Below are 7,484 nucleotides of genomic sequence, written 5' to 3' on the forward strand. Positions count from 1 at the left end.
AATAACAAAATGAGAGAAGAGGAAGGGCAGAGGGAAGGGGCGAGGCGCACCCAGCTCCTGGAAGGCAAGTATAATCATAGCAACCCTGAACAGGCTATGGCAGGATCGCAGTCCCTTGCTGATCTGTGAGACATCAAAGTTCGGCACAAATAGTCACAAAAAAAATGCAGCATTTCACGGAGACACTGTCACAATCACAAGGTTCCTGCTATCCGAATACAAATAATGATGAAGGTAACACTGCTGCTTTGCTGCCAAACAACATCTGCCATCATATTTCTTCTATCTCCAATTATAAAAGAGGTACAAGCACTAAAAAAAAAAAAAGACAAAGCATAAAGATCTTTATAAACCGAAAATCTCCTCTTTCATCCGCTTCTCTCTACATTTACTTCTGTCTTGGAACTATTGTTAACAGGGAAATTAATCTCATATTGCATAAAGTCACTTATGAAGAAATTGGACTTCAAGATCATCCATTTTACTATTCTTGAAGAAAAAAATCATGAAATTTAGGGCTGGGCCTGATGGGATTTGTAGTGGTCCTCTCTCCCACCTCAAAAGCTACCACTGCCTCCAGATGCTTTCAAGATGGTGATCTCTCTGCATTTCCACACCTACAGCAGGAAGAATTGGGAAGAAGCAGACTTCCCCATTCTGTGCTAGACATGTCTTGCAGAAAATGCAGATATCCAAATAACCAAGGAAAAGTGTGGGAAGGAATGCAAAATCTGTGCCAAACCATTCAGTGTTTGGCTGGTGCCCTGGGGTTCACATGCATTTTAAGAAGACTGAAGGGTACTAAAGCTGCAGCAAATTAACTAATTTCTGTCAGACCTGCCTCTTAGTGGCAGAGCATGGCCCACCTATCCAGGTTCATGATGCAGGACTATCCTTAAAAGATGACATGCCAAAGTTGGAGGTCAGCAAAAGTACTCCATTCAGAATATGGAAAGAGAGGATTCCAACTCTGATGGAACACAGCCTGTTGGTCTGCTGGGGAAAGCCACATCTAGCAATGACATGCTGAACAAACTGGCCCAGACCATATCCTACCACCTAAGAAATAAGGCCCACATTTGCTCCTTCTGGATGAAAGGAGAGAGTGAGAGAAGAGAGGAGCGTCCATGTAGACACGAGAGGCCTACACATCCAGATGATACCCTTGCTGATAAGAATATTAAAGACCAGTATTACAGAATCAATGACCCTGGAGCTGGAGCATAGAAGCTTCTAAGGCAGGCTTTAACAATGCCGCATCTAGATCCACCAGAGGATAAGGCTATCACCTCACTATATGTTGATGGTCTGGAGGGTATTATTACTGAGACCAAGCTAACAAATCATCTCTACCTATGTGGAGAGATCTGGATGATCACTGTGCAGAGACAGCAGTGTGCTTTTATTTTTATGTAATTATTTTTATTTAATTTAATTTTTTTTTGAGACAGAGTTTCGCTCTTTGTTGCCCAGGCTGGAGTACAGTGGCGTGATTTGGCTCACTGCAACCTCTGCCACCCAGGTTCAAGGGATTCTCCCGCCTCAGCCTCTCAAGTAGCTGGGGTTACAGGCATGTGCCACCACGCCCAGCTAATTTTGTATTTTTAGTAGAGGTGGGATTGCACCATGTTGGTCAGGCTGGTCTCAAACTCCTGACCTCAGGTGGTCTGCCCGCCTCGGCCTCCCAAAGTGCTGGGATTACAGGCATGAGCCACCACACCTGGCCAGCAGTGTGCTGCTTTTCCACAGGGCAGGCTGCAGAAGTGGCTGCTGAGAAGTCAGTTTAATAAATTGACTGCCAATGGCTGCAGACTCAGTGTAAAATGGGGAAGATCCCAAGCAGCCAGAGGAAAAGAAAAAAAGGACAGAACCACAGACCCTGGGATCCAACTAGAGCTCATTCCAGCTCTGCTAGGAGCTCCTTCTCCTGCAGCAGCAGAAGATGCATCTGCCAACTCCTTCCACTTACTCTCAAGTGGCCCTCCAGCTATGGTGAACATTGCCCCACCTCCACCCCCAGGATTCGGGCTACACATATTCCACCCAACTGGACCACCTGCTCATTTCAAGAAGACTCCAGGATCAATCTACTGTCTCAGGACCACCAGAAGATGGGAGCTCATGCCAGAAAACACAGCACTTCTGGCACGTTATCACCGCTCTGGACCTCTGTGAGAAAAAGGGGGCACTTAAAAATCTCAGTCAATGAATGTCGGAACGAATATACTTTTTTATTTCTTTGTAGCTTCCATGGCATCTGAATGTGTTCAGATGTGTGCAGGTGAGAAATGAGAGTCATGCTTTTCTATGCATATTCAAAGCATCGGTGGACCTCAAATAAACTGCCATCAGAACATCTGGTTGCTATGATAGCCTGACTAATAAAACCTACTCCCTGTTCCCCCCACCTCTATGGTCAACAAAGGGCTGGGTGAATTGAACGATCCAACAGGATTCCCATCCCATGTACATGTTCATTTTGTCTCTTTTTAAGGGGGTCGGGGAATTGATCTGCAGTAAAAAAGCTTTTAAACATTCATAATAATAAAATGAGAACCTAATTTTAAAATGGGCAAAGTATCTGAATAGACATATCTCAAAGAATATATACAAATGATAAAATATGTATCGCTAATAGTGCTCAACATTTTCAGTCACTAGGGAAATGCAAATCCAAATTATAATGAGATACCACTTCACATCCCCTAGGATGGCTATAATCAAAAAGACAAGCAATAGCAAGTGCTGACCAGGACATGGAGAAATTGGAATTCTTGTACAATTGCTAGTGAGAATGTAAATTTGCAGCCAGTTCAGAAACAGTTTTGCAACGTCTCAAAATGTTAAACCTGAAGTTATCACATGACCTAACAATTCAATTTCTGTGTGTATATATACCCAAGGGAATGGAAAACACACAGCTATACAAATGCTTGGACATGAGTGTTCAGAGCAGCATTATTCTTAATAGCCAAACGTGGAAGCAAGTCAATTATGCATATTCATAAGTGGATGAACAAAATATGATATATCCAGAAAATGTAATCCTATTCACCTATGAAAAGGAATGAAGTACTGATGAAACACTATGCTAAGTCAAAGAAGCCAGTCACAACTTGTATGATTATATAAAATATCCAGAATAGGTGAATCAATTAAGGTAGAAATTAGATTAGTCATTGCCTGGGTCTGGGTAGAAGAGTAGGAGGGTAGGTTTGGGAATGATTGTTAATGAGCATTAAGTTTCTTTTGAGATGGGCAAAATGTTCTAAAACTGATTTCTTAACTACTGGATTTTGACAGTTCTTTTCATATTCTAGATACAATTCCTATGTCAGATGGGTTGTTTGCAAATATTTTCACCCAGTTTGTAGCTTGTTTTTATTTATCTGCTTATCAGGGTCTAAGTGGAGCAATAGTTTTTAATTTTAATGAGATTTACTTTATCAATTTATCAGTTTTTGCTTTTATGAATTATGCTTTTGGTGTCAAGTTTAAGAATTCTGACTAGCTTAGTCCTGAAGCATTTTCCTATATTTTTTTCTAAAACTATTATAATGTTATGTTTTACATTGGGTATGTTATCCACTTTGAGTTGATTTTTGGATAAGAAAGTGAGGTTTAGGTCAAAATTCATTTTCTTTTTGCCTGCCTGTAATAGCTTCAGCATCGTTCGTTAAAAAGACCATCCCCCATTGATTTGCGTTTGCACCTTTGTCGAAAATCTAAAATAACTTCAGCATATTGGTATAGGTCTATTTCTGAGTTTTCTTTTCTGATCTGTTGATCAGTGTGTCTATGATAGGTGTTGATTTTACTGTAGCTATACATAAGCCTTTTCATCAGGTAGAGTTATATTTACCACTCTATTCTCTTTTTCCAAACTTATTTTAGCTATTCTAGCTCCAGTGCCTTTATATATAAATTTTACACTAAAATTGTTGTGTTGTACCAAAAACCACTGGTTTGAACTTTAATAGGTATTTCATTCAACCTATAGATCAACTTTGGGACAATTGGTACCTTTACTATGTTAATTTGTCCAATCCATTAACTTTGTATGAGTTTCTATTTATTTAGATCTTTGATTTGTTTCATCAGCATTTTGTAATTTTTGGAATTCAGATTTTGTATATGTTCTATTAGATTTACATCAAATATTTTATTTTAGAGCAATTATAAATCATACTATATTTGAAATGTCCAAATGTTCATTGCTAGTTTACAGAAATGCTATTAATTTTTTTTAGGATGAACTTCTATCCTTTGCTTTTGGTGAACTCATTGGTTCTAAGAGGTGTTTTGTAGATTCCTTGGGATTTCCTACATAGACAATCATGTCATCTGCAAATAACAACAGTTTTGTTTCTTCCTTCTCAATATGGATGTCTTTTTCTTTTCTTTTCTCTCTTTTTTTCCTTATTGTGCTGTCTACAACTTCCAATACTTAGAATGATGAGAGCAGACATTCTTCCATTCTCCTACCTAATTTTAGGGAAAAAACCATTCAGTCTTTTACCATTAAGTATGATGTTCACTGCAGGGTTTTTGTATGGGCTTTTTTCAACTTAAAAATGTTTCCCTCTATTTCTAGTTTTCTGAGAGCTATTATCATGAATGAGTGCTGGATTTTGTCAAATGCTTTTTCTGCATCAGTTGATATGATTACATGATTTATGATTTTTTCTTTAGCCTGTTGATATGGTGGATTAGATTAATTGATTTTTTAATGTTGAATCAGCTTTGCATACCTAGAATAAATCCCACTTGGTCTTTGTGTATAATTGTTTTTATATTTTGCTGGATTTGATTTGCTAATATTTACTTGAGAATCTAAATTCATGAGAGATACTCATCTGTAGCCATCTTTCTTTTTTTCCTTTATTACTTTTTTAAAGCTATCTTTACCTGATTGTCTAATTTTAGCATCAGCAAAATGCTAGCCTCACAAAATGAGTTGGGAAGTGTTTAGTCTGCTTCTATTTCTGGGAGAGAGTGTGTAAAATGTATGTTAATGCCTCTTTAAATGTTTAGCAGAATTATCAAGTGGTGCCATCTGGGCCTGGAAATTCCTTTTTAGGTGCTTTTTAATTTTAAATTTAATCTTCAGTGGTTGTAGGGTCATTCATGTTATCAATTTCACTTTGATTGTCTTGGTATGGTCATTTATACAATGATCATGATATATACATTTCAGTACAGTTTCTACTCAGTTTCCCTACAGAGGCCTTTTTACCTTTAGATCTAACACACAGTTGTTAGGGTTCCCTAGGTCCAGGAGTCCAGGTACAAAGAAAGCACTTACAGCCATTGTTTTCTGCTTCTGTGGACCTCTGGTGAACTTTGCACTATTCACTCATTCGAGTATGAGGTGTATAGGCATGATGGCCATAGTTTGCAAATCTCTGTACCAGTAGGCACAGTTGGCCTTTAGAACCTTTTTTCTTTCAGATTTTCAGATGTCTCAGAAATCTTTTTATGCAACTTTAATGTGTTATAAACTTCACAGAACATAGTAGACTGCAGAACAAGTAATGGGAGATATCTCAGGCAGCGCTTTTACATTGGTCTGTAAGGAGCTATTTTCCTTAAATTAAGGGAATCCTTAAAAAATCATAGCAGATCAGCATGAATATGTGCACCAGTGTTCTGACTGATACAAATAGTGCGTTTTCAAAAACTGTTTGAAATGAATTTGAAGGACATTTTATATCCGTGCTCAACTGTAGGTATAAATCACATTTAAAAAATAAATATATTAAAATTTTGTTCTCTACTATGTCATTGATTATGCACTTTCAGCTAGTTTAACCGTCAAGTGCTAACCGCACTTTGTTCCACAAATAATAGCAACTTTTTTCAACATGAATTATTTTTAATATAAATATCAAAGATTTTAAAAATATACTATTGTAGACCAAGAAATAAGAATGCATTTCACTAACCCTCTTGTATCTAATATGTAAGAATGTCCAAAATGGTGACTCTGCCACAAAAAAGACTCCAAATATTTGCCTGTGGAAAATATTATTTCAGAGACTGAGAATCATAGTAACATGCCAATTTCCAACAGGTTCATGGGCGTTCCCTACCCCGCATACATATTAGGCCATCCTCACAGTACACTGTTTGGCCACCTGCAGTGTCTCCAGCTCTGGTTCTTTATCTTGCCACAGAGTGTAAGGAATCGGATCTATAAAGAGAGAATTTCAAAAAAAAGATATTGCATGTAATATCTTTGTGAGTTGCAAATGATTAAGACAGCATGAAGTATTCCCTCTTTAAGAGATGTTTACATTTTAAGACAGAGCAAAGTGTCCATTTGGTATAAACAAAAAAATAAAGGAATATACTTTTGACGTTTTAAACATCAGACAGCAGGATAAGTAGGTCACTGTTACAGCAAAGGGACCCTCCAGTGGGTTTGAAATGATATGTATGACTTCCCGCCCCCCCAAGGCCAGCTCTGACCCTTCACCACTATGAATGGGCTAATGGTTTTTGCATCAACAATCCTGGGAAATATATTACCTTACTAAAATCAAAACACCAAACTACATAGACTTTAATCCACCATGATAGTGAAGAATCATCATTAGCATTTAGGCAAACAACTAGCTTTTGCTTACTGTTAGAATGGTTTAAAGCTGCTTATGGTAAGGATAGTTCAATTTTATCCGTTTTGTTGGTATGTTGCAAAGAGCTAAGAAAATTGTTTTGTTCTACTCCTCAGGCTGTGTCCTCTGCCCGTGGTTTGAAGTAAGACTTCCTCCTCTGGCCTTGTTAGACATTATATTCAGAATAGGGGACAAACTACTCGGGCTCTCTTTCTATGTCAGGGGTTTACCATCTGAAAAAGCAGCATTGAAATGATTTTAATGGGCCCTCATTTTTCCCAACAGTCAGCCCTCTACAAAGTCAGGATTCATTCCTTCCTTGGGGGTTTGCATGGCTTTTGGCCGTGGATCTGGCTCCTAGGAACTTGTCCAACATGATTCATGGTGTTTAGGTATGCAGCTCTCATAATTGGGTGATTCCTTTCTCCAGATGCACATGTAACTCCCATTAGTGTCACTGAGGCTAAAGCTCATATTTCAAGGGAATCTGAAACTTGACAAGGGTGAAAGGACTTTTTAGTTTTTCCTGCTTTGATTTAGGCCTTGTCTGGTGATTTTGATACCTCTGATGGTTTTTCTTTTCTTCCAGTTTGTTCATGTGTTACAGAAAATTAACTGTCTGGAAAACAAAGCAAGCAGGAGTTTCTCTCTCTCTCTCTCTGTCTGCCTCTCTCTCCCTCTCTCCTTCCATCTCTCTTTCTCTCCCTCTCTATTAGAGCATTGATTTTTGTTTTGAGTTAATTTCTTTCTCATTGTTCTTTAGGTCAGCATCTTCACTATTTCTTAGTTCTGTTCCTCATTCCAGACTCTCACTCCTAAAGAAAATATTTCTATTTTGATAGAAATATTTTTTTGATAGAAAATATT

At 38.1% G+C, this 7,484-nt stretch overlaps 1 pseudogene; it reads left to right on the forward strand.

The window, feature by feature from the left end:
- Positions 1 to 591: 591 nt before the first annotated feature.
- LOC111539606 lies at positions 592 to 2,261 on the forward strand (annotated as a pseudogene).
- The last annotated feature ends 5,223 nt before the right edge of the window (positions 2,262 to 7,484 follow it).

The sequence above is a fragment of the Piliocolobus tephrosceles genome, chromosome 18 (genome assembly GCF_002776525.5).
Source record: "Piliocolobus tephrosceles isolate RC106 chromosome 18, ASM277652v3, whole genome shotgun sequence".
In the NCBI taxonomy this organism is placed as follows: Eukaryota; Metazoa; Chordata; class Mammalia; order Primates; family Cercopithecidae; genus Piliocolobus; species Piliocolobus tephrosceles.